This window comes from Gossypium arboreum, chromosome 4 (genome assembly GCF_025698485.1).
Source record: "Gossypium arboreum isolate Shixiya-1 chromosome 4, ASM2569848v2, whole genome shotgun sequence".
NCBI lineage: Eukaryota > Viridiplantae > Streptophyta > Magnoliopsida > Malvales > Malvaceae > Gossypium > Gossypium arboreum.
The window spans coordinates 100,028,775-100,035,850 of NC_069073.1; the positions used below are offsets into that span (position 1 = coordinate 100,028,775).

The following is a 7,076-nucleotide window of genomic DNA, read 5'->3' on the forward strand; positions in this document are numbered from 1 at the left end:
GTTTATATACTAGAGTTGGTACTGGTTGATTTGCCTTTGGCGGCAATTCTGCTGCTAACGGAATGGTTGGCTGATCAGAATTGGCTAGTTCTGAGGTTACCTTTTCAGGTATTGCAGGTTCTGGTTCTAGTGGAACAGGAACTTCAACACTCGGTTGAACTTCTTCCGAATCTTGAGCTTCAGCATGCTCCTTTTCAGCTTCAATGATGTTGGGCTCTACCGTTTTTCCACTCCTCAATGTTAGTGCTTTACAATGCTCCTTCCCTGGATTTCTCAGATTTTCCGTATCACTAGGTAAAGCACCTTGTGGACGGTTCCTAAGTTCAGTAGCAAGCTAGCCCACTTGATTCTACAAATTCCTTAGAGTGGCGTCATTCTTTTCCATGTATGCCTTCAATAAATTCTCGAAGCTATTGGACGACTCAGCCTGAACTGGTTTCTGAACTTACTGTGAAAAACTAGGCGGCTGGGTTGGTTTAGGTTGGGCATAGTTTTTACTGCCTCCAGCCCCTTGGTTACTTTAGGAAAGATTGGGGTGATTTCGCCATGATGGGTTGTAAAAGTTGGATTGCATCCCTTGCCTTCCTCGGTTCTGGTTCTAATTACCTATGTAGTACATGGATTCTGGGTTTGACCCATTAGTGGTAAGATTCTTTAAAATTGAAGATATCGAAGATACATGGGATGCAAGTGAAGTGAGGGCGTCTACTTCATGCATTTCGGCAGCTCGTCTTCCTGACGTTGCTCGATTGGTTGGCCACTGATAATTGTTACTGGTGATCCTCTCGATGATTTCATAAGCCTCATTGTAAGACTTAGATAAGATAGCACTGTTAGCAGAAGCATCTACTACCATCCTTGTGTGAGCGTTGAACCATTGTAAAATGTCTCAAGTTGGATGCAATGCGGAATTTCGTGATGAGGGCACTTTCATAATAAGTCTTTGAATCTTTCCCATGCCTCATACAAGGACTCATCATCCATTTTTTGGAAAGCAGTAATCTCATTTCTCAGCTTAGCAATCTTGCTAGGCTAGAAATACTTCACAAGAAATCTCTCTGCTAACTCTTGCCATGTAGAAATCGAGTTCAGTGGCAGTGAGTTTAACCAGGCTTGAGCTTTGTCCCTCAGCGAGTACGGGAACAGTTTTAATCGTAATGCATCTTCGGGTACTCCGGCTAGCTTGAAAGAGTCGCTCACCTCCATAAACAGTCTTAAATAAAGATGAGGATCTTCAGTAGGCATTCCACTGAACTAGCCCACTGTCTGAAGCATCTGGAACATGACTGGCTTCAGCTCGAATTGTTGTGCCTCGATCTCAGGTCTTCTAATACCTAGATTAAGGTCATTAAAAACTGGCACGGCATATTGTCGTAAAGCTCTATCCCTATCATCAACAATAAGGATAGGATTTTGAGCAAGGTTTGCTCCGTTTCCTTGATTGATATTCTCGAAATTCATCTCTTCGGTCCTTCTCTGGTTCGCTTGTCTTCTTCGTTGGCGAAAGGTTCGTTCTATTTCAGGGTCCACTGGAGTAAGTCGATAATTCGGTCAATACTCATAAACACCTGAAATAATCAGAGAAGAATTAATTAAGTAAGTAAAATTGAACAGGAAAATAAAAGAACCAAAATGTAAAAATAAATTCACAAATAATGTTTTTTTTTTAAAAACAGTCCCCGGAAATGGCGCCAAAAACTTGGAACGGTGGAAATGTGCAAATGTACACAATCGTAACAAGTAATAAAGTGACAAGTAAATGTCGAGTTATCGTACCCACAGGGACTGTAAAAAGCAATATTTATGAAATTAATTAAAACACTTTGGTGAGGTAAAAATGATTTTGGTTTGAAAAGAGTGATTTATAAACTAAGATTTTAAAACTAAGCAAACAATTTAAATAAAATAAAAGAGTTCTAGTGCACGATTTCAATTAAGATTTAATCAAGATGATATAATTGTGTTGGATTAATTATACCTTTTAACTTAGAAATATTAAATTAGTGCTTATTTGTTATGAATAAATTCACGGCAACCCAAGAATTTGCTAACTTATGAATATATTTACTAATTAAAATTCCATTTATCTCTTGAACATATCCTATGCCAATTCAACCTACTAAGCAGATTTAATCTGATAAACATGCTATCGCACATACATACTTATTGAATTAAATTATCTCTCGCATATTCCTATGTCAATTCAACCGATTAATTCAACTTAATAAACATGTAAAAGATTATGTGAAGTAACAAAGTAGCCATACCTTGAAACAATTTAATCACAACAATCTTGCAAGTTATGCAAGGCATATGTGTTGCCAAATACAATGCTAATTTAATTTTCAGTTACCTTAGAAGAATTAAACATGCACTGATTAGGTACTGAGTCCATTAATTGCAATTTCAATCCGTTTAAACAATTAATTCTTTAGTTATCTAAACAATTATAATGCCAAATAACCTAAGCATAATTTTACTTAATCAAGCATTTCACTGAGGCCTATAACAGCATAAACACTATTTTAATAATTCAAGTAGGAAAAATATAATCAACCCAACACAAATTAAATTCAAGCTAAATTGATTAAAATAACCATTTCAACAACAATATTTTTCATAGATATGTTCATCATAAAAACAACAGAAATTAAAAAGAAAGGGAACAAAAAGCAAATCCAGTGTTTCTCTGCAGCTCGACTGTTGCGCCATTCTTAGTCTCCGTTGTCTTCGCCGAGCATGGCTTCTATGAATCCTTGATTGCTGCCCAAGATGGCTGAAGAACACCTCTTTCTCAAGAGAGGAAATCGGCAAAAGAGGAAGGGAAAATGGGATGGAAAAATGGAGAGGAAACTTGAGAGAAGTGAAGAGAGGATGAGAGAATGTTGTAGAATGAGGGATGTTGAGGGATGCTTTGAAATGGGCAGCATAGGGTGGCTTTTATAGCTGAAAAGGGCTGCTAAAAATAGCAAATTCAGCAGCCAAGAGACCCCTCCCATGACCGGCCACACACATGGCAAGGTTGAAGCTGTCAACCTTGCTAAAAATAGGCTGGGGCAAATCTACAAAGCCTAAAGGTGGGGTTTGAACGTAATTTGGAGGTTTTTCAAGGGCCTTTTTGCAAGCATATTTTATCAGCTAATTTGCTGATTTGGGTCAGCCAATGGACGGTTCTGGTCAGCCCAATTAGTGGCTGGTTCGGCTCACTTCATTCGGTTCAACCAGTGCGGTTCACTAGGCCCTTTCTTCATAATTAATTAAAATTAATTCATTTACCCTAAATTAAATAGGAAATAAATTAAAATTAATTTAATTATGAATTAATACACATTTCTGAACCGTCTTGGGCTGGAAATTAATTGGCCTCGATACTTCAAATTACTCTCAGTTTTGTTCTTCTCACAGTATTCACCGGGCTCTTTTTCTCCAATTGTGTAATTCTGTCAAAAATAACCAAATTTAATCAAAATTAACTATAAAATTAATTAAAATTTATAATGCTTATATTTTTAACATAATTTAATTATTTTATAAATTTTAATTATTTTTCGACAAGAATTTAACCGGAATATCCTGGTTTTAAGTTAAAAAGAGTATGAAAAAGTATATCAATTTTTGTGTTTCAAACCATCATGATAACCTTTTCGCTGGACACTGTGGTTGTGGAACAGAACTTCTACCACCACCGGAGTATCCTCCTCCACTCTCATCATTGCCTTAGCCGATTATTCTCCATAACTACAACTCAAGGAGTTCATTCATCATTCAAGAAGTTTCACTTCTCTCCCTATCTTATGATTATATATCTATATTTTTCAGTATATCTATCTTTGGACATTGATGGCAACATACATCTTAAGTGTGAGGGGGTCTTTTATATCATTATCAGAAAAATCTCTGAATTTTGTCTTGTTCTCAAATAATCTTCTCATATCATTATTAGAATGAATTTTTATTAATTTATGATTTTTATTGATATGTCTTGAATTAAAACATAGGCATTTATGCATTGACCGTTTAAACTTTGAAGGAATTAGAGAATCAAGCATGAAAAGTTGATTTTTAAGAATTAAATTTTTTTTAGGTTGTTTCCTTAAGTTTATGTATTATCTTGAGTTGAAATTCACAGGTTTAACATCAAAAAGCCATAATTTTTGTGAGATCTTGAGCCCTTAGAGCATATATTATTTCTCTCTTGCTCACTTTTATTGTTGCTTTGAGTGGGTCAATATCGAATCGTTATTCTAGAACTTGTTTGATTATGCATGTCAAGACCACGCCATTAATTTGATATGTCGAGATGATAAAGGCACTTAGGTTTAACTCACTTACTCCATAAAAGCCTACCCTCATAATTAACCCTTAGTGAACCCCTTTGAGCCTAACAAGCCATTAATTTATTTACCCTCAATATTAACCCATAACCCATTATTGTTGAAATCCTCTAATTTGATCCCATTTTTGTCGAGATTTGATTTGAATTAATTGCTTAGCTATGTTTTATTCTTCGTTTCAATAATTAGCAAAGTTCTATGTTATTTGACTTGTTCTTAATATATATATATATATATACAATACTTACATACATATTAGTAGTAATTCGTCGTTTTTGAGCTTTAGTGTTAATTCCATATTCTGAGAAGAAGCTCACTTGTATTCAACTGATAATTAGTTATTTTTCTAGTTAGGTAATTTTTCAATTCAATCTCGATTCTAACTTTCTTTTTTAGCTTGTAACCACACCCCCTAGCCAAAGCCACGTTACAACCTTTTAAAAACTTTTGATTGATGAATCATCTCAATATATAGTGGTGGAGATTTGATTTTCATGAAGCCTATGGTAATAAGTTTTCATATTGACTAATGAGTGCTTTATTTATTGTCCTTAAACACCTCGAGTGATTTGAGTGAATCTTTAGTGTGGATGTTAAACTCTGTGATATTTTGAATCAAAGGTAATCACTTAGACGAGGGGAAACACCTATTTTTTCGTGATAAAATGCTCAACTTGGAATGTTTGAAACTTTGTCTCAATGTATGATTACTTATGATTTATTTTGAGATATTATTGGTAGAGATTATAGATTAAGAAGAATTTATTTTGATTGTGAGTTGAGGATTTTGCTTGAGGACAAGCAAACGCTTAAGTGTAGGGGTATTTGATAAACCATAATTTATACATATTTTTACCTCATGTTTAGCATATTTTTGGATGAATTATCCTTAGATTTGGTGAATTCGATGCTCTTAATCTTTTAAATTCATGTTTTATACTTAAGTGAGCATAGGAGAGTAAAAAGAGCGAGAAATAGGCTGAAAACGGAGAAAATGGACCCACATAGGAAATCAACACGGCCTGGACTTCCTCACACAGGCAAGCCACACGGTCATGTCCATTTGGCAGGATCGAAGCACGACTTACATGGGTAGACCACACGCCCATTCCCATTTAACAGCCTTAACCACGGTCTGAAGCAATCGCACACGGGCGTGTCCCTGTCGAGCCCAAGTATAGTCCTATTCGGAAAAGGGAACTCTTGAGGGTTTTAGGCATTCAAAAGCCTATTTAAACACCTAAGGAGGCACTTGGAAAAGACAGAGGGAGTAGGAGGTAAGGAATTACTCAAAGAAAGCCAATTGATCCATCTCGAAAGCCGGATTCATCGTCAAGACTGAAGATCTCCCTTCAATTTCCTTCAGGAGTTTTGGGTTTTCTTTATGTTTTGTTATCTTTATTCTTTTGAGATGTTCTCTTTCATAATTATGAACTAAACCCCCTAAATACCTAAGGGGAATGAAACATAAGACGAATCTTGTTACTATTATCTGAATTGTATGATAAATATTTGACTTGTTCTTAATTATGTGTTCTTAATTCTTATTTTAATATTTCAGGATATTGATTCAAGTTAATGCGCTTATTCAGAGGAGCAAAAGTCTCTGTCTAAGAGTAAATTTGTCATAATTAAGCGGAGTTGATTGCACGCCTAGAGATAAGGTGACAAGATTTTGGCGGATTAGGGTGAAACCTAATAAGGGAGTCCATAGATCGAGTTAATGCAACACTAGGGTATTAATTAGAAAGAGATTTCAATTAATCAACCTAGGTTTAGACGTTATTAGTCTCGAGAGAGATAATAATATAACTTAGAGATTTCTACGGATTAAGTCAAATGAATAAATCGTCTAATTCAGAGTCAAATAACAAAGGAAGTCTAGATGGATTTTACTTGGGTATTGTCTTAATCAATCGAGTTTTCCCAAAAACTTTTCCCCAATTTTCTCTCTGTGCACCCTTAGTTTAGTTAATTAGTTAGATAAACAAGTCCCATAATTTTTAGGCTAGATAATAAAAAGAAAGTAATTACTAGTACTCTTGGTTCCTTTGGGTTCGACAATCCAGTCTTGCTAAAGCTATATTACTATTCGATAGGTACATTTGCCTTCACCGTAATAATAGTTAGTTTCAAGTTTCAAGAACGATTAATTATAAAATTTTAAAACCTGTCGCGAATATCACATATCAGAAAAAACTCCCCAAATCGCACCCAAATTTTCCCCGGAACCCTAATTTCCAAATCCACACGGGCGTGAGAGGTCACGAAACCAACCCAAAATAGCCCCGAAACCACCATTTTAGCCACCAAACTTGTCCCTAACCTTTTCCCTACCAACAACCACCAAAAAGTGACGATTTCTCATCGCTTCCATCGACTAAAAACCCAAAATCAATGGGTTAACATTCAATCAAGAAAAGTCAAAAACAAATGTTTGCAAACAAAATAAACAGAAAAGGAAATTGTAAACAAGGTTCAAATCCCACACCTGATATGTGATCGAAGATGACAACAGAGGAGCGGAATTCCACAATCAGTCAGCAACCGATTTCATAGAAAACAAAGAGAGCCAAAAAGAGAAAACCGAAAAAGAATAACAAAAAAAGAAAAGAACGTGAAAAAAATAGAAAAAAAACAAAATAAAAAAAACATATAATAATAATAATAAACCCATAAAAAATAATTGTTTAACCTAAAAACAAAAAGAAATAAATAAAATATTTTTCCAAAATTCCCATA

The 7,076-nt window shown here is 35.1% G+C and overlaps 1 non-coding gene across 1 annotated transcript; it reads left to right on the plus strand.

The window, feature by feature from the left end:
• Positions 1-910: 910 nt before the first annotated feature.
• LOC128292175 (small nucleolar RNA R71) lies at positions 911-1,017 on the plus strand. Its single transcript, XR_008282160.1, has one exon. It is a non-coding gene; the product is annotated as a small nucleolar RNA R71 (small nucleolar RNA).
• The last annotated feature ends 6,059 nt before the right edge of the window (positions 1,018-7,076 follow it).